At 35.4% G+C, this 19,650-nt stretch overlaps 1 protein-coding gene and 1 non-coding gene across 5 annotated transcripts in view; one reads left to right on the top strand and one right to left on the bottom strand.

The window, feature by feature from the left end:
- The window catches only part of CEP112 (centrosomal protein 112), a 539,861-nt gene that overhangs the window by 290,886 nt on the left and 229,325 nt on the right, over positions 1 to 19,650 (top strand). The gene's annotated exons all lie outside the window — the stretch shown is intronic.
- On the bottom strand, positions 10,594 to 10,700 carry LOC134365292 (U6 spliceosomal RNA). Its single transcript, XR_010021997.1, has one exon. It is a non-coding gene; the product is annotated as a U6 spliceosomal RNA (small nuclear RNA).

Here is a 19,650-nt window from a genome sequence, read left to right on the forward strand (position 1 = left end):
CTCAAGGCCCCGTGAAGGCACCCTTTTACCTATCATACCTCCTGACTGGTGTGATGATTTAATCAGGCCTTTAAAGGAACTTTCTTCTCGATTCCATGGTATGCAGGGAAATTAATACCCTCTCGGTCCCTTTCTTCTGTCTGAAAACTTTGGCTGTATGCCTGCCTGCCTACTAGGTTTGTAAATAACTGGCAACAATACCAGCATCTCTTTGAGAATGACAGAGAGAGTGTGCAAATGGAAGGTTATATTCTGTGGCCTCCTCTAGCAGGCCCAGCTTTCAGGCCTTCCAGAGATTCAGATTTATATACAGCAAAGCACAATAATGTGATAAAGCCCAAGAAAAGGAGAGATGGTAAGCATGGGTTGTGGGGGTGTAGGGTCAGGGAAGGTGATCAGAAAAGGTTACATTAAAGTAGATGTCATATGCATTGAGTTTTAAAAATGAGCAGAAATTTGTTTTGCAAATTAGAATGGGAAAAGCATTTGTAACAGAAGGAGTAGCATGAGCAATATCTGGAAAACACTTTATAACATGTTGAGAAGTCTGGATTGGATCCCCTTGACCAGTCATCTCCAATTTGGTGTTTATACTGTCTTTGTGCTGCCATTGCTATCTCTGCAATGTCTCTTCCGTTTCTCCACTTTAATGTTCTACTTGCAACACTTTTTACCTCATCTGATAATTATTTAGAAGAATGTTTTCCAAAATAGGGTTCATTAGAGTATAAGAAGAAAAAACCTGGAACTTCTATTCATATGTATTTCATCTTTAAAAATACCTATTTTGTGCAAATTTTTGTAATGTGTGTAATATATTAATACAGTAGTGTTATAAATTTATACACATATGCACTGGATTGCATGCTTCAATATTTTATGATAGGAGTGTCCAGTAAAAATGTTCAGAGAATGTAATTGTCAACTATCAAAAGTCACTGAAGAATTTCAAGCAGAGGATTAACATTTAGAAGGCAGTGAGACTGGGGACTGGGTGACTAGTTTGAGTCATCCTAGCGAGAGCTGATGAGGGCCTTAGCTAAGGCAGTGGCAGTGGGGTAAGTTGATGTGGCAGTCGATGTGAGGATGAGAGAGGAGTGTGGTTTGATGTGCCACAGGACATTTAGGTGTTGGTGCCATGTAAGCAGGTGGAAATATAGGACTAGAATTCAAAAGAGAGCTCTCCATCCGCATTGGAAATAAAGATTTGGGAATCACAAGCACGGATACTAATGGATATCAAGGATGGAGATGAGATCTCCTATAGAGGGGAAGAGAGTGAGAACAGAAGACACTCATTGCTTAAAGAGAAGGTAGAGGACACAGAGCTGGACAAGAAAACAGAGAAAGTGGGTCAGGAGAGAAAGGAATGGAACAATGAGAAAGTGGTATTTCAGGAGACTGGAGGAAAAAAAACCCCCAAACAGTAATACCTAACTCCTGGATTGTTGTGAGAATTTGAAATGGGCAAATATTTTTGAATAGCCCTATCAATGTTAATTTTTTCCAAGTTGTGAGCTGTGGCCATACAACATAAATGGACTACCGCACCAGGTGAACAACGGTCTATGAAGGTGGACTTTACGTTGTATAATTATGCAGTTGAATGTGAACTTTGCGACCAGGGAGTTCATTTCAAAGACGGGAGACAAGAGACCCAGATGAATGAAGCAACTTGGGCCATCAGTAACAGAGTCAGGCGTGATTTGCAGGCAGCACTAAGCCAGGTTTATTGAGTGGTGTGGGGAAGATCAACTACACACCCGGCCCAACATCTCCAGGCCCACCGTTGCCCTGAGAGCAGTAAGGTTTCAGGTCCACAGAGAATTTTTCCAAGAAAGATTTCACACCTCACTTAGAGAAGCAGGGATTGACTGTCAGGATCACCTGGTGATGCACAAACTCAATTCTGACAGGAAAAAGGGAACAGGTTTTGCCTGGTCTTAACAGCCAAGAGTTTGAGGAGCTGAGATCAGAGGGAGAAAACATCTAGCATCAGCTGACAGGAGATAAGGCGATCCACAAGCTGTGTGGAATCTCCTCTGAAATGCCCAGATTCTCCAACTGAGTCACTTGACTGTGAGAATGCTCCCACTCCAAATATTTTACCACTGTGCCTGGAATCTGTCAGTTACATTGCTTGAAATGTCTCCGAGTAGAATTTGTCCAGACTGAGTAACTCATAATTTAGTGCATTTGCCTTGAGTAGATAACTCATGAATGCATTTAAAAATTCAAAATGGTCAAATATATATAGTAAGATGAATACTTTAGTAGGTAATTCATGAACACTTTTAGAATTTAAATGAACAAAAATATATGGTAAAAAGAACAAATGATCTCTTTTAAGATGAAAATATATCTCCAGGGATTCTTTTATTTGTCTCTTTGTTCATTCCTCATTTTTGAATATCTTTATGTACCAGAGGTGTGCTAAGAGGAGGTATATAAAAAATGAGACAAAGCTCTCTCCTGGAAGGTATTTACCAAGTGGGTGGAGCTTTACAGATGAGGTAATTGCTGTAATCTAGTTATCTGCCCTGTACCCCCAGCAAAAAGACTGAGTGTGCCTGAAAGAACCAGGGAAGTCTTCGTGGAAGGGAAGAACAACATGGAGCTGAAGAGGAAAATAGCTGTTGTAGACACCACACTGTGAAGTTGTTTCTAATTAAACTGCTCTTATCAAGCTGAAATCTGTTACACTGGAGAAATGGGAGTTTTTGTGGATGGAAAGAGTATAAAAGAAAAGGAAAGAGGGATGTTGCAGGGAGATAACTTCCTTGTGGGATGTCATAGGTGAGTTTTAGTCAGAAGACTTGGACATCTGGAGGTAGGTTGGAGGTAGGCATGAAAAAACTTGGGTAAGTGCAGACAAGGAGTTTGGAAGATGTTTAAGGCAAACTTTACCTGCTTTGAAGTTGTGCTCAGGGTTAGTAATAGCAAAGCTATAGTCACCTAGGGACCTGAAAGAGGAAACAGACCCTCCCTTAGGAAAATAAACCCGAAGATGCTACTGTCCTCAAAGAAAACCTGGGGGCAGGTGAGAGGATTGCAGGTCAGCTTCATTAGGGTCAGATTGTAGTCCTCCTGTCTACTTAGAAATCTGGTCTCTCTGGATTGGGTGGTGCTGCTTCCTCCTGTCTGTTTCCCAGGTCTGTTGCCTGATCCTGCCTGAGAATGTTATTCCCTCTTCTGCACCCCAGCCTAGTCCTAGTACTCCATCTGCTGAGCTGCCTCTGTGGGTGTCCTTGCAAGAGTGGGCTAAAGGTTAGCTGTCAGAAGCAAACAGGTGTATGCTAAAAGGTTTGGCTGTCATGGCCATGTGAGATTACAACACAAGGAAGGGGGCAGAACTCACAAGCTATTGGTCCTGAAACAGTGGGAAATTTCACCATCCACTTTCAAAAGAATGGTTATTTTCATTAAAATGTGATTTTGTTGTATAGAAATATAAACATTTTCAATTAGAAATGACCTAATTTGTAATTTTTTTTATATCATTTAGTTTAAGAAAAGGAATTGAGCACAATATTATGGCTAGACACTTTCACATGCTGTCTGGGAGTTCATAGCCAGTCATTCAGTTTTTACAGATGGGAAGATAGACCCAAGCTGTGTAGATCTTAAGTGAAAGGGCTAGAATTTGAACCCAAATCTGCCCCACTTCAAAGCCCGTGAACTCTCTCTCTCCCCTGCACCTCATCATGGATATAAATTACAGGCATATCCATTGGTGGGAAAGCCTTTTTTTGCTACTACTCACTAGAGACTTGTGGTTAACATTCATGAATATTGTGAGGGTAATTTCACAGAACAAATCAAATTGACATGTCAGAACTATTCAGAAGGGCAAATAGTTTGAAAATACTCTAAGTTCCTCCTCCAAATCTCAGTAAAGTGTCTCCCAGCATTTTACACATGGCATTACAGCTCTTTTTTTTTTTTCTGGAGTAGGCATTAATATCAGATTGTAGTTATGGCTGCAGTTATTTCCATGAAGCAACTCTTTCTCTTCTGAACCCTAGAGCAGGCTGTGGTTGTTTAGATTGAGCTCAGGAATGTTTTTAAACATTAATTTAGTTTGACATGACTTGGTGCACAAATTAATTATTTAGGCACATATTGTTCCATGTACATGAAAAGAATGAAACTGTAGTGAATTGCATTCTAACTACCACATGTCAATTGTAATGTTACTAGCAATCAGACTATTAAAGAACAAAAGTTGGCAACATATAGTAACTCTGAATTGGGCCAGTCCCACCAAATTAGCATAAATATGTGAAGCAATCAGAATAGTTTTGGACTTCCTAGGAAAGTGTCCCTATTCTTATGTAGTTCTAAAAGAATGTGAAATAAACTATTCATTTAACCAAGTATAAAAAAATGTCTGCTATGCAGTTATAATCATGTGTCATTAATCAGAAAATACTGCAGAAACTCTGACAAATTAAAAACACAAGGATGTGTCTGCAAGGGTTTTTTCAGCCATTAAAAAGCTGCTTCACCTCTCAGGCAAGCTCTTTTATGGCAACTTCTTGCTCAGTGTACTGACATCTTCAAAGGCTCTGACATCTGTCGGCCTTTGAACTACCATTAAAAAATATTATCCCATTTCCATTCTTTTATGCCCATTTTTTTAATTATAGCCCTTCTTTCAAGTTGGGAACATGGTTGGTTTAAATGATGCTGTCCTTTCGTTTTCAGCCACCCAGCTGCGGTTTGAATAAATTGGTGTAGAATCAAAGGCGGGACTTTAAAGGAAAAAGGTTTGATGGACTTGGACTTCGAACCAGATGAGGTTTTATGATGAAAAGGGTTTAATCCCAGCACAGGCATTGCTTCTATCAGTTGAGCAGTACAAAGCAATTCATATATATAGGTTCATGTGAAATGATCTATTTTTTTTTTAACAGCACAGATCTCTTCAGGACTTGCAAATGTGGCATTAGCTAATATTCAGAGAGCTGATTTCCTTTCATCCACCAGAAGCTTATGATTATAGTACAGTTCTCGAATTGGAAATGAGAGCTGCAACACAGATTTAAAGCTGTGCTGTCTGATTTGTATTCAATATACATGTCACTGCGGGACAGGCTAGTCTGGGCCAAGCTGGTTCAGTACAAGGAAAAACAGTTTCATCATCTGAGATTCTTAGTCAAAAAATATCACCAGCTAATTACAACAGCAGTCTCATGACTTATTAGCGAGGTGTTTGGTTGCTCAGTATCTCTTAAAATTTGACAAGAAGGATTTGAAGATGCATCCTGTCTTTTTATTACATATTCTTCTTGCGTTGTTAATATGTGCAAATACATTGCAGGGTAATGAAGTATATTCAGTTAAATCATGTTTTTAAAAAAGGAAAACAACATAATTTTAAAACAATTACTTATTTTGCATTAAAATATTTCCCGTTATCTGATTATTGATCTGGAAAAAAAAATTTATGAAAGTAGATTTCAGCATTGTCTTTGCTCCATATACTATTGAATGATAAATATTTTCTTGAGCCAAATTAACTAAGTAGTTTAAGAGAATTACAAATCTAGAACATAGATCCAATTTCCCTTTAAAGTAAAGTGTGATTTTTTAAAGTGTTCTAATAATAGTTCAGGGTAAATGATAATCTCAGTCCATTAGGAAATTTGTTCAAGATAATGGGCATCTGCTTAAATTTTCTATTTCTGAATAAATAAAGGTTCCTCTGTTTACTTGGAAGGTTGGGTACCATTTAACTATACAGATTTAATAACTGCAATTTTTTTTCATATTTTTCAAATAGAATTTCCATGTGAAACTACAAATTAATATCCAAACCATAGTTAGAATAAGTTCTGAATATGTATGGTTTTTTATTAGCAAAACACAAACCTTTTGGGAAAACTTCTATAGATGACAGTGTGTGCTCTACCTCATATTCTAGAATGTTTTCTTTTCTTTTTTTCTCTTCTCTTAGAAGAAAACATGGAATAAAACACTTTCCTATAGGATTTACCAGGAAATACATTTTACCTACTCCTTACGTATTTTTCGTAGATATATAAGAGCTTACTGAATTACTTGGAAGAAGTTGGATTTCCCTTAGTATAATCACTGTTTTTCAGTCTGTAATCCTATTTTAGCTCCCTCTTTTTTATTACTCTGTGACAAGCCAATTTTCCATTGCTTTTTACCATGTAGGTCTAGCTTTTCATCACTGAATATATCCCTTTCACTTCATCCTACTGACTTATGTCTACATTTTCCCAATTAGTCCTCCTTTTCCTCCTGCTTCTTCTGCTTCTCCATCTTAGTTTCTTTTTTCTCTACTAGCTCCCCTGTTGTACATTAAATATTGGGGTCTGGCCCCTTCTTTTTTTTCTCTCTTCATGCTTCTGTTAAGTGGCTACCTGCGGTTCAGTGGTCTCAGATAACAACTATATATGCTAATAACCTCAAAGTTCCCATCTCTCATGTGAGACCTGGACTCAAATATCTGGCAGCCTCGTGGCACCTCCTCTCAGCTTGCTTACAAACACCTCAAACTTCACGTGTCCAGAGCTGAAACCTCTGCCTCTCCATCTTCCCTGTGTCTTAGATGTCATTGCTATACGCTCAGTACTCAAGCCAGAACTTGGAAGTCATTCTTGACTTTTCCTTTTCTCTTAACCCATCTGTAAATACTATAGATCCAGCCACCAAATAGATCTCCTGTCCATTCACCTCACTCACTATTACCCACTGCCCTAATCCAGGCCTTCTCTGTTCTTCTCAACAGCCACAATGATCTTTTTCAATATATAAATTGGATTAGAAAACTCCCCTGCTTAAAATCCTTTCATAGCTGTACTTAGAATAAAATTCAGACTTCTTAGCTTGGCCTCAATATCCTGCATAATCTGGCCCTATTGTTATCTTCCCAGTATCTTCTTCTGCTGTTCTCCATCAGAACACATTGTTTTTGAACCTCTTAGCACCTTTCCCAGTGTATTATTACATATTTATTACTTTTTTCTATTTCCCCAAATAGACTGAAAAAAAGGGACCACATCCTTTAGCCTCACTTCTTTATACCCTAAAAGGTTCATAGTACAGACTATGACCTCAGCAAATATTTGCAAATGGCTAAATTAATAAAGGCAGATCAATAAGAGCCACAGGAAAGCCAAGGTAGGTCTCCTCTGAGGATTCAGAGTGGCTTAAGAGTTGGGTTAGGTTCCAAGGAGAGTGCCTGATGGCTCACTGTACTCTCAGGGAAGCCACCAAGTCATTGCAATTTGTTGGTTTTGTTTGTTCTTTGGTGGATGGCATTGTCAGTGTACTTATTTCCATCTCTGTGAGGTATAACAAAATTTCTAACATCCAACAAAAGAAGTTATATGTATAGGATAGCTCATGATTGCTGTAATGTCATTATTATTTACATGACTGTATTTATCAGAGGAGGGATTATGTCTTACCTGTTTTGCATCCCTCAAACTTACTAGGGTACCTGGTCCAAATGCTGATGTTTAATCAGTGAATTAATCAACACAAATCAATAAACTTAACTATCCTGCAGGGATGTTTAGTGCTGGGTTTTGCTTGTTTCTGTATCATATTTTTTAACCTTCAAATTTCTAAAATATGCAGAAAATGTTTATTAAGTCTCCAAATAATAATGACTTCAGAGAACTGGTTACCATTTTGGTAGTATGATTAAAATTTAAGAATATTCATCAAACGTGTACTGGGATCCCCCCTAGTTTTAGGCACATTGCTAGCTACTGAAGATGAAAAAATGAGTAAGACATGCACAATCATGAGGGGTTAAAGACAACAAAGCGTAAATATAAAATAATGTGCTTAGTGCAGTATTAGAGAAATAATGAGTTGTTATGGGCCATTCTGAGAGGGGGCAGTGGGCAGGGGTGGTAGTTGTGTGCATGTTCCACGGGTACTGCCCTTGTATACTTTTCTCCCAATTGAAAAGAGTACAACTTTCCTCCTTCATTATTCCTTTAATGTTTTTCAGTAAATACAAAACTCTTTTACCTTCTTATGATTTCTCCCAGCAGAGGCTGCCATGCCTATTAGAAGCAGGAACATAATCCACAAAAGTCCCCATTTTAGTTCTTTGCTACAAGACACCTCAATCAGCTATGGAGTGAATTATGCTAATGATTCCTTGGTGTTAGAACAGTTTTCCTACATAGTTTTAATGTTCCTTTCCATAAGTTATATTCAGATCTTCAAAATGGGGTTCAGCATAGAGAATGTCTTTAATTTTGTGGTCTCCTTGTAGTGAGCATTGAGATTGATGTGGTTTTATCTTAGACTTGTTAGGTGCTTCTTGGTACTTCAAATTCAGTGTGTGGAAATACTACTCCCATACTGTTGAAGTGTTGCAACTATGAAGACAAATGTGGAAATTGTGTCACGATGTACTGCTGTACCACAGAACCATCACTTGTTCTTTTTATCCGTGTCCAATGGGTATGATGTTATAATTAAGGATAGTTATTTGGCAAAGGGAACATAGTCTGAGATCATCTTCAGGGACCTCTTTAGCTCTTTTCCAGGCAATAAATTAACTTTTAAGGGGTAAAATAATAAAATGGTTGTTTGAAGCTATGTCTGATAGCCAGAGGGAAAACATGCACACATGCATGTGTGCATACACATAATACACACACACAGAGCCTTTTTTCTGCTTTGCCTCTGAAGTTAATGTGTGAACTTGGCTGCATCTGTTCTCATAAAAATGACACAAAGGGGAAAAATACATCAGCTCTAACAAAGAAAGTAGTATTGTTCTATGTTCCAGGGGCCTTTGACTTCCTCTTCCTATTTTTTGTTTTTACTATATTTCATAAACTTTCTCATTTGAGGTTGAACTCGCCTTGGAATTAATCTCTATTGCTCCTTTATTAGGTGGAGACTCTGAGGATGAACAATCAGAAGATTTTATCCCTTGAGTAAGAAAAGTTAAGATATTTAACTGGTATTGAGTGCTGCCACATGTTTTCTCCACACTATGGTCAGAGGTGTGAGACAGCCATACCCTCGGGGCATTTCTTTACGCCTCAGAATTAAAAGGTTGTTCATTGCGTCTACAGAGTATGTTGGAACTCTAAATCAAGGAACTCAGAAAGCAGACAATGCTACCCTCTTTGAGAGACACCATGAGTCTAACTAGAAAGGTCTTTGATAGTAGGTTGTCACAGGAAAAGAAGTCATGGCTTGCACAGTCAGTTGAATTAACAGAAGCTCTCTTCAGTACCTTGTCTGCCTCCGTAAGATAGATTTCCCTCCTTTTAAAATTTTTGTTGTTCTTTAACCTATGACCTATTTTTAATATTTTATTCTTCAGAAGAGTATATGCACACTCGTAGTAACAAATAATACAGTAGAGCTTGAGATAAAAATCTCACTACTTCTAGTCTACTCTCCAGAAGAGACCTCCTCTAGCCACTTTTTGTTTATTTCTTCTTTTGGTTGCTTCCATAATTGAACAATATATTGATATCTCTGTATCTTGACTTGTTGATTTTAGATATTTATTGGCACCTTCCTATTAATGTGAGGATTTAACTGTCACATACTACCCTACTCTGCCACCTTCTCTTCTTTTCCAGTCTTGTATGATGAATATTTTTTACTTCTGTTTGTTAATGTTAATAACTTTAAATAATGTTCTCATAAGTCTGTTTCTTGTTCCATTAACTTTAGTTCTTGACTTTTTTCTAAGTTGAGAATATCATGGCCCTTATTCTTCTTTCCCTGTCTGTCCCTTTTTCCTTTACCTCTTCTTGCCAGCTGCACAATTACTTTCATTGTCAAGGTTGATAATATTTGCTTTCTATTTTGCACTCAAAACAAAATCATAATTGCTTGTGTAAAAGTTGAAAACAACAAATGTTATTATGTGAGGGTACTTCAAAAAGTTCATGGAAAGATTCGTATTATCTTTTAATTCTATTTTTCCATGAAATTTTTGTAGTACCCTAGTATCTGTTCAAGATCCTGATTTCTTTTTTGGATCTACACCCAGAAGTGGGATTGTTGGGTCATATGGTAGCAGTATTTTTAATTTTATGAGGAAACACCAAACTGTTGTACATAATGGCTGTACCAGTTTACATTCCCACAAACAGTGTGCAAGGGTTTCCTTTTCTCCACATCCTCACCAACACTTATTATCTCTTGTCTTTTTGATAATAGCCATTCTAGTTAAGTGTGAGGGAATATTTCATTGTGGTTTTAATTTGCATTTCACTGATGATTACTGATGTTGAGCATTTTTTATATACCTGTTGGCCATTTTTATGTCTTCTTTTGACAAATGTCTATTCAGGTACTTTATCCATTTATTTTATTTTATTTTTTAACTTTTAAATTTTTGTAGTATATTTGTCTTCTAAGCCAATAAGTGAACTCTGAAAATGAATAAGCCACACTCATTTTTAACATGACTTACAGAATACCAGACTCACAAGACACAAGGCAGTATGTAATAATTATAATTGGTGTGAAAGTCCTATTCTTTAAAGACATCAAGCTGCCACTGTGAAGACAAGGACAGACTTCTTTACCTGTAAAGATGCATTGTTCACTTTGGGAAAAGAGCAGAAAAATATGGAACGCTTCACAAGTTTGTGTGTCATCCTTGTGCAGGGGCCATGTTAATGTTCTCTGTATTACTCCAATTTTAGTATATGTGCTGCTGAAGCGAGCACCTTTGTTCATTTTATAATTGGGGTAATTGTTTTGTTTTGCTTTTGAGTTGTATGAGTTCCTTATATTTTTTGGATATTAACCCCCTATCAGATACATGGTTTTCAAATATTTTCCCCAATTTTGTAGCCTTTTCACTGTGCTGATTGTTTCCTTTGCTGTACAGAAACTTTTCATTCTGATGCAATCCTACTTATTTATTTTTGCTTTTGTTGCCTGTTCTTTTGGGGTCATATCCAAAAAATCGTTACTCAGACAGTGTCAAGGAACTTTTTTACCTATGTATTATTCTGGTACTTTTATGGTTTCAGATATTACATTTAAGTATTTAATCCATTTTGAGTTGATTTTTGCATATGGTGATAGGTAAGTGTTCAATTTTATTCTTTTGTGTGTGGCTATACAGTTTTTCCAATACCTTTTATTGAAGAGCCTATCCTTTCCCCATTCTGTGTTCTTGGCACCTTTATTGAAGATCAGTAGATTGAGATGTGTGGATATATTTCTATTCTGTTCCATTGGTCTATATGTTTGTTTTTATGCCAGTACCATTACTGTTTTGATTACTGTAGGTTTATAACATATTTTGAAATCAGGAAGTATGATGCCTCCAGTTGTGTTCTTGCACAGATTGCTTTGTCTGTTTAAAATCTTTTGTTGTTCCATATGAATTTTAGGATTTTTTTTCTATTTATGTAAAGAATGCCATTGGGATTTTGATAGAGGTTGCATTGAATCTGTAGTTTGCTTTCGGTAATATGGGCATTTTAACAATATTGTCTTCTAATCCATGAATATGGGATATCTTTCCATCAATTCATATCTTCTTTAATTTACTTAATCAATATTTTATGATTTTTCAATGTACAAGTCTTTCACCTCTTTGGTAAAGTCTGTTCCTAAGTGTTTTATTATTTTCATTGCTATTGAAAATGAGATTTTTTCTTAGTTTCCTTTTAGAATAGTTTGTTTTTAGTTTATATGAATGCCACTGATTTTTGCATGTTGCTTTTGTAATTCTGCTACTTTACTGAATTCATTTATTATTTCAAACAGTTTTTTTCTTTAGGGTTTTCTTTAGAGTATTTAGGGTTTTTTACCCGAAATACTGCAAACAGATCATTTTACTTCTTCCTTTCAAATTTGGTCACCTTTTATTTCTTTTTCTTGTCTAATTGCTCTGGCCAGAGCTTCCAGTATTTTGTGGAGAGAAAGTGGCGAGAGTGGCTATCCTTGCCTTGTATCAGATCTTAGAGGGAAAAAAGGCAGATTTCTTAATACATAATAATATTCATTTAAAGATATTAAAATATTTGTGCATATAATGATTAAAGTACTTCATTTAATATATGAATTCTTGGTATAGCTCTTTGCTAATTTACATATTATATTACATCAAATAATTAGATGCATATTAATTTTAAAACTAATGACCATTGAAATAGACCAAAATAAAGGAAAAATAGACATATAAATAGAAATTAACCTGCCACTTTCTTTCCAGTTTTACATAGTATTACAAAGAACCTTTTTAAGAGCTTAATTTTGCCTGGTATTGTCTTGGTTTGGGGTTATTCTGAAAATGGAGCCTGAGACAGTTTACTGGGGAGAGGATTCTAGGAGTCTGCAGTGAGGGAACAGGGAGAGTGAGACAGGAAGGGAGAAAAGGCAATAAAAGGTGCCTTCTGGAGTGAGTTAATACTGAGAGCAAGGGAGACTCCATTCCACTGAGGACCCCTAGGTAGACTTTTAGAATGTACTGCAGAATTGTCCCACCAAAGAATGGGAGTCTGGAGCACTTATCTATGGAATTCCACCTCATTTTGGTTGAGGGTGCTCCCAGAGGGCATCTGCTGTGTATTTCCTGGACAGACCTGCACTTCCAGGCCACCCCTGCACTTCCTTCCTGTTCCTCCACTTCCTGGTTGCACCTACACTTGGGTTTAGTAGTCTTCTCTGGCTTTGCAGAAAGTCCAAGTTGGGAAAGCCGAGTCACACCACAGCCCACTTGATGTGGAATCAGTTATGAATGCCTGCCTCAGCTAGGCTGCAATTAGGCAGCCCAAGGAGATGTCCTGGGCTGCAATAAACTCCTCAACATGCAAACTCAGCCACACACACATACAGAGCTTCCAATCTGTATTTTACCCTCTTGGTCTTGAATGTGAACAGACAACTCCAGGTCATCTGACATTTAAGGCTTACCTGAGAGGCATGAGAGAGAAAGACTAATCAAATGAACAGATGACCATAGAGAAAAAAGGAACTTGAGGGAGTAAAAAGCAAATTTAAGGAAAGCAAAACTGAAATAGTAAAAATGTTATTATAGTCATAAAAGAACAGGCTGCTCTGAAAATGTAACAATCAAAAGAATAAGAAAAGGCTCTTATAAATTAAAATTTTAAATGTTTGCCAAAATTAGCATTAAGAAAATCTCTCATAAAAGAGAACAATAAGCAGAGACAAAAATACAAGTATAAAAATGTATTTTAAAGAGCTTAAACATAGATGGTTAATCCAGAATGCTCAGTATTTAAGTAACAGATAATAGAGTGGATAAATTATCAATGTAAACATGGTAACGAAGTTTACAGTACTGAAGTCTTAAGATTGAAAAGGTTAAGAAGTGCCAGCATAACAAATGAAAAAGACCCACATCTGCACACGTCATTGTTAAATTTCAGAACAGAAGGAATAAGGGAGAGATCCTAAAACCTTCCAGAGGAAGATCAGGTCCTCTACACAGGAACAGAATAGACTGGCATCAGATCAGATCTCCAATAATAAGTGGTAAAAGATAATAATGCCTTCATTAGAACTATGAAAGGGAAAGTTTTTCAAACCGGATTTCTATACATAAGTCAACATTCAATCATATATAGAAATCTGAGGTTGGATAAAGACATTACAAACATGGAATGTTTCTACATTTCTTTGGAAGTTGCTTGTGGATATTCTTAAATAAAATAAAAGAAATACAAAGGATCCAAGGAACAGTGTATCCAGTCCAGGAGAGGAGAAGAGGGAAGTCCTAGAGGCTAGCTGTGCAATGAATCTAGAGATCATCCAGTCCAGATTGGAACAGAAGTGGGATGAGGGAAAGAAGACTCTAGATACTGTCCCTGAGAATTCTCAATAATGTTAGGTGGCAGTAAAAGCAGAAAATGTAAGGGAGAAAAAAAAAAAAAGACAATTAGAAGCCTCAGAAAAAAACCCCAAAACTCTACCAGAAGCAAAATGTAGTTCTGTAATATATTATCTAGTTGTGTTTTGAATAATAATTATACTCTGTGTATTAAACTTTGCCTTTTGAAATCAATTTATACATAAAGCATAGAAAATATATTCATGGTTCCAGATGCAACATAAATGTTACCAACCTTAACAATAGTTCAGGTAACAGAAGTAAAAACTTAGATAATAGAGCTTGCAAGAATGAATAGGCCAGATGAAGGCTAGGCAGTATGAATATGAATATATTCATCATATGAAGTGAGGAATTAAAAGATCTATAATTGCTGGGAAAAGAGAAGTTTGTTTTATTGACAGTTATAAAGGTAACCAATAAAGGTATTAAAAATGGTGATGCAACTATATTTTGAAGATGGAGAAGGGAAATAGCAGATGGTGTAAGCAAGCTAAGTCTTTATTTTCATAGCAGGAAATCAATAGGTAGTGAATAAATTAATAATTCATGAAATATATGAAGATATGAAAGTAATTATCAGTAGAGTTAATAACAGACAATATAGAGTTAAATGTGCCTACCCCCTGTGAAGTGGATTGGAGATGCGAGGTCATAAGTAGTAATGTTTTCAATAAGAAAACAGTACTACTTTTATACCATTTGATTTGTTTGATTGTATGTATTTTAAAATTTAAAAAAGAACAGAGTGGAAACAATTTGTAAAAAAGAAATTTGTCAATGCAATGGCTTAATTTTTCATTTTCTATTTGCATCTACTTTTTTGAGGTGTTCCACAGAATTAGATTCATAAATGGTTTGGACAAATTCCTTACTAGTTAATTCACAATGAAAATTCTCAGAGAAATTTGGAAATATTTAGAAGATATTTCTGCATTGTACCTGATCTTTTCGAGTGCAGCTATCTTGCATCCCGTAGAACATGTTTTGGTACCATCATTTACTATGTTCTTATAAGAATGGTCAGTAAGGTATTTCTGTTGTTGGTGCAACAAAGGAGTATACATTTTAGGGTTAGGAAAACAAGAAGTGTCATCTGGACTAATTATTGAGATAAACAGTTAAGGTAGCATAGGGAAAACTCCACAGCGGTGGTCGTATATGCTTTAACAAAGATTGACACTTTTTTTGTGATGTCAAGGTAAAGAATAGTCCACAGGCTGAGTTTCATCAGTATGGAGAGTACATTAAATAATCCCCATGATGTAGTCATCTACATCAGTAGTGAATTGAAGCTTTAAAATATAAGTAGAAGAAGGATTAAGAAGAACACTCTAAGAAATAGAAACTACATAGAAAACTGAAATATTGGTGGAAATTGTAGAAGATGGATTGAGTCAAAACTTTCTTAATTAATCTTGAACATCCTGTTAAAATGTAATTTTATGAGGCAATAAAATTTGGTGGGAGAAGCTAAAATATAGACTTGAATAAAATGACATTATTTCAGAGAGGTAATTTGCCAATACATGGGAAATATCTCTATCTGGAAGAATCTAACATGCTTTTCTTCCACTAATGTTATTTTAGATTTCTTTAGGATTTCTTTAATATTGACATGTTAGTTGAATCAGTTTTATTGATCCAGCTAGCAATTATTCACAAAATAAAATAAAATTACTAGTGATTATTAAAGATTTGAATTAAATATTTAGGAAAGTACTCTAGTCATTTCAGTCTGTGTAAAATTTCTATGAGATCTAGAGCAAGAATCTTTAGTTAGCGAAAATGCAGTGCTGTCTAATAGAGAAGGCAAGTGAAATCAGAGGGTCTGGGTGTTAACCTTGATTGCTACTTGCAGATTTGTGAACTAAAACAGATACCTTAATCCCATTTTTTTTTTTAGCACCCTATCCATTTCAATAGAAATTAACACATATTCATTATAAGGATTTCAAATAAGTCTGTAATGCTTCTTGTAAAATTTTGAAGCATGCAGAATACATGTACACACAATTCTCACATGTAATCGTTTTCTAAAAGGTAGAATTGAAATGCAGAATTTTGCTTAAGTAATGTGGTTTGTATTATGCATGGCGTTTTAATCAGTAGCATCCACTTTATTTTATATTTTTATATATGTACACACATTCAATTGTAATCATACAGAACTGAGAAAGATTTTTCCTTATGACATGTAAAATTGGTATATGGTATATAACCACATTCAAAGCACCTTTTACTGAACAACCCCCCAAAAAACTGAACAAAACACCCTTTATATAATTTTCTGCTAATAAAAGTAATATGTACTTTCTGATTTCTTTGATCACATTCTTAGTTAAGTTTCTGTGTCCTTATTGGCTAGTTCTTTGTTTTGGAACTGCATAGGTCATAAATATAGTTCTGTATCCATGGCAACGTGCATTTCTGTTTCAACACTTTGCAGGTAGTTATTTTCATTCTAGTACTTACTTATGTTTGTTGCGGGATAAATGAGAAATAAATGGCTCAATAAATGGCCTGAGAATAAATGTAGTAATCTCAGTACTCTAGGGGGTGACAGAGGGAGGAGACCAGAACCTGGGTAGCTAGGCATTAATATGGACCATTAAATTATTAAGAGAGTCAGATGATGGGTCAGAAATTCAAATAGGTCAGTTTTAGGTTAATGAAGTCAGATCAAGAGTCAGGGAAGGACCTTCAAGAGTTCAGGTAATTAAAACAAGAGGTAAAAAGGATTATTGCAGAAAGTCAAGAATCTAATCACGAAAATGATTTCGGAAGCAGGTAGTAACCTTAATTTAGGAACATGCATAATGTCAGGAATCCGAATCCCAGATTATGAGACAGACAAGTATTAGAGATTGAGGGTGACAATAAGGTTTAGTCAGGCAGGTGAGCCTAACAGGACCATGACCAAAGTTCAAGGCTGTGAGCCTGTCTTGGAGGCAAGATCTATTTTGGCTTGGATGTGTCCTTCCCTAGCAGGTAATGATCCAGTGAGAGGATGGGAGAGTGCAAGCTTGTGCTTGAGGTTAAATGGGAGAGAAAGGATGAAATGAGTTCTGAAACTTTTAGGTTAAGAAGAAGGAGAAAATTTCATAAGTTATCTGTCTCATATACTATCAGGTGATTTTATTCTGTACACTGGTTAAGTACAACATGCAACTAGTAGACCCCTGATAGTTTTAGCAGGCACTGGAAACTTGTTGAATACTGACTAGTGGAAGTTATAGGTAGTTACATGGATAGAACTTTTTAATCGCAGAATAGTTTTAGAAGAGCTTTGCATTAAATTGTGTGGAACATTTTATTGACAAAAATGTCAATTGCAAAATAGATTTGATGTTTTTTAGTATTTTGTGAAAAAATTAATTCACATATTTATTTTTAAAAGTTAAACTAATTGGAACCACATTTAATTTTTTGTTGTTCATCTGTCAACTTACTTACACCATTTTTCTATGGGTTTTAAAAATCTATTGCTATCTATGATTTTGATCTAGGTACCTTATCTTCCTTGTTTTAAATACTGTTATGATTGGAATCAGTGTGTCTGTAGCTAAGTTTTGAATACCTAAGATGCATAACTTTACTTAAACTTTGTAACTGTCTGGTTTTACCATATGCAAGAATATAAAGTTAAAAAGAGTTTTAACATTTTATTTAGTAAGATGAATCCTTAAAAATGACAGTCTAAATACTTTCATAAATTAACTTAAGATTTTTATTTTATATTATATCATTGTTCTGATGTCTGTTTTAATCATGATTCTAATGTCTGTTTGTCATTTGTTTTAATACAACTGTTTATCTATTTTGAATATCCACTTGAATATATTTAATAGCCTTTTAATGTTAACTCTTATAAGAGCCTCAGCTAAAAAACAAACCAAAAATGTTAATGTAATTGAAAGTAATTTTAAAATGAAATGGCTAAATAATTAAAAATTAACAATTGTATATTTAATATTAATAACTAGAGGTAAATAATATTACCATGAACAGTGCATTTTTTTCTGTTTATTCGCTTTGACCTTGCCCACCCAATTTCTTTTTACGTTAGGTGAATTCATCTTATGAGTAGAGGAACGAAAACAGAAAGTAACAAGATCATGTACAAAAGTACAAATTATGCTAAGTTAAGTTATTGTTGCACAATCTCATGGGGTTCCTGTACTGATGTAAAAGTCATCCAGGGTGCTTTCACAAGTGAGGCTGATTAGAAGGAAGGTAACCACACTCTCTCTCCTGACACTGTACCCTAAGCATAATTAATGCAAGGTATTTTGATACTTAAGACATTTTGAGGAGACCCACCTGGTCAGTAAAGTTGTCCTTTGAGGTCAAGTTGACTGGGGAGGCTTCAGTACTGCTATATTGGAGATATTTACCAGAAATGCCTTAATGGCATTTTAGTGGATTTTCTTTAGTTTGCATACTTATCGTGAGCTTCTTTCAAATTTCGTACATCTGCCAAGAATTACACTATTTTATACAATTGGTGAAAATACAGGAATATAAACTAGTCTCCTCATTTGTAATCTGGTGTTTGAAAAAAAAGGCCGAAATAATATTACTCATTTTTCAAATTTATTTCTTTAGGATGAGATTATTGACATATGTTTTGTTGCACACTTAAATTACAAGTGTGATTCTGATTTTTACATGGTATTAACTTAACACATATCATGTGATTCTTCTGCATTAGTTTCTGCATACATTTAAAGAATTTGTTGCACAAAATTCACACAATGCACCAAAAAAAGTACATGTAAGGGGAGGGAAGTGTTGGTAGAAGAAATAATAAGGGAGGGCTCATCATGTTGAGGCAGCCACTGAGTCAGCTTCAGCCTGCTAAGGGGGCAGGACTCTCCTCCCTTTCAGTAGCTCATTTTAAAAATTCAACTATTTATGTCAGATGTTATAGATTTTGTTTAATTAAGCAACCAAAACTTCTAAATACTTTGCTTTAGTAGTGTCATATAGTTGTTAGCATAATCATTAGTATTTTCAGAATGGCACTAGTATAATGTGTGTGCAATTGTGACCTTAGTGTGTACAGAATGTTTGGATATAGTGGCTAATATAGAACTGGCAGAAAACCTAGCTCAAAACTCTGCTTTCCTGGAAAGGAGAAATGCAATAAGCAAAGAGAGTGTTGAAAATTTGCTTTCCAATTACTTGAATATCATTCTTCATAGAAGAAGGTTTCTAGTGAAAAAGAATTCAGCCTGAATTTTACTCTTCTTCGAAGGCCAAATAGGTTACCTGTCACTCCTGGAAATATTCTGTCGAGACAATAACTTAAAGTGTTTATAGATGCTACAAATAACATTTTCCTGACAAGTAGTCCTCTTGTTAGTTAACCTTGATGTTGCACTAGAGTGAGTTATGGATAATACTTCTGTGTTGGCTTTTTAATACTTATATTTTTCATTTTCAATATGATTTTTAAAAGTTTTATTTGAAGATAGTTTTGATATGTGGGAGCAAATAATAATGAATAAATAAACAAATATAAAAAAAGACACAACAATCACAATAATTCCTTGAACTTGTTAAGAGAACAGATATGATGTTGATGAGCATAAGAAAAGGGGAGAGGAATGGGGGAAAGGGAGGAATTGGTAAAGGGCCAGGACAATTAACTACATTGTATAATGGTAAATAATAAATAAATAAATAAAAAGAAGATAGTTTTTAGTGTCATTCTCAAGTGGACTATTTCCACATTTATAATTCTGTTCGAGTCTATTAAATATACATACATTTATGTTTTGTGCTTTTGTTAATTATTTACT

Source organism: Cynocephalus volans, chromosome 16, assembly GCF_027409185.1.
Source record: "Cynocephalus volans isolate mCynVol1 chromosome 16, mCynVol1.pri, whole genome shotgun sequence".
Lineage (NCBI taxonomy): Eukaryota > Metazoa > Chordata > Mammalia > Dermoptera > Cynocephalidae > Cynocephalus > Cynocephalus volans.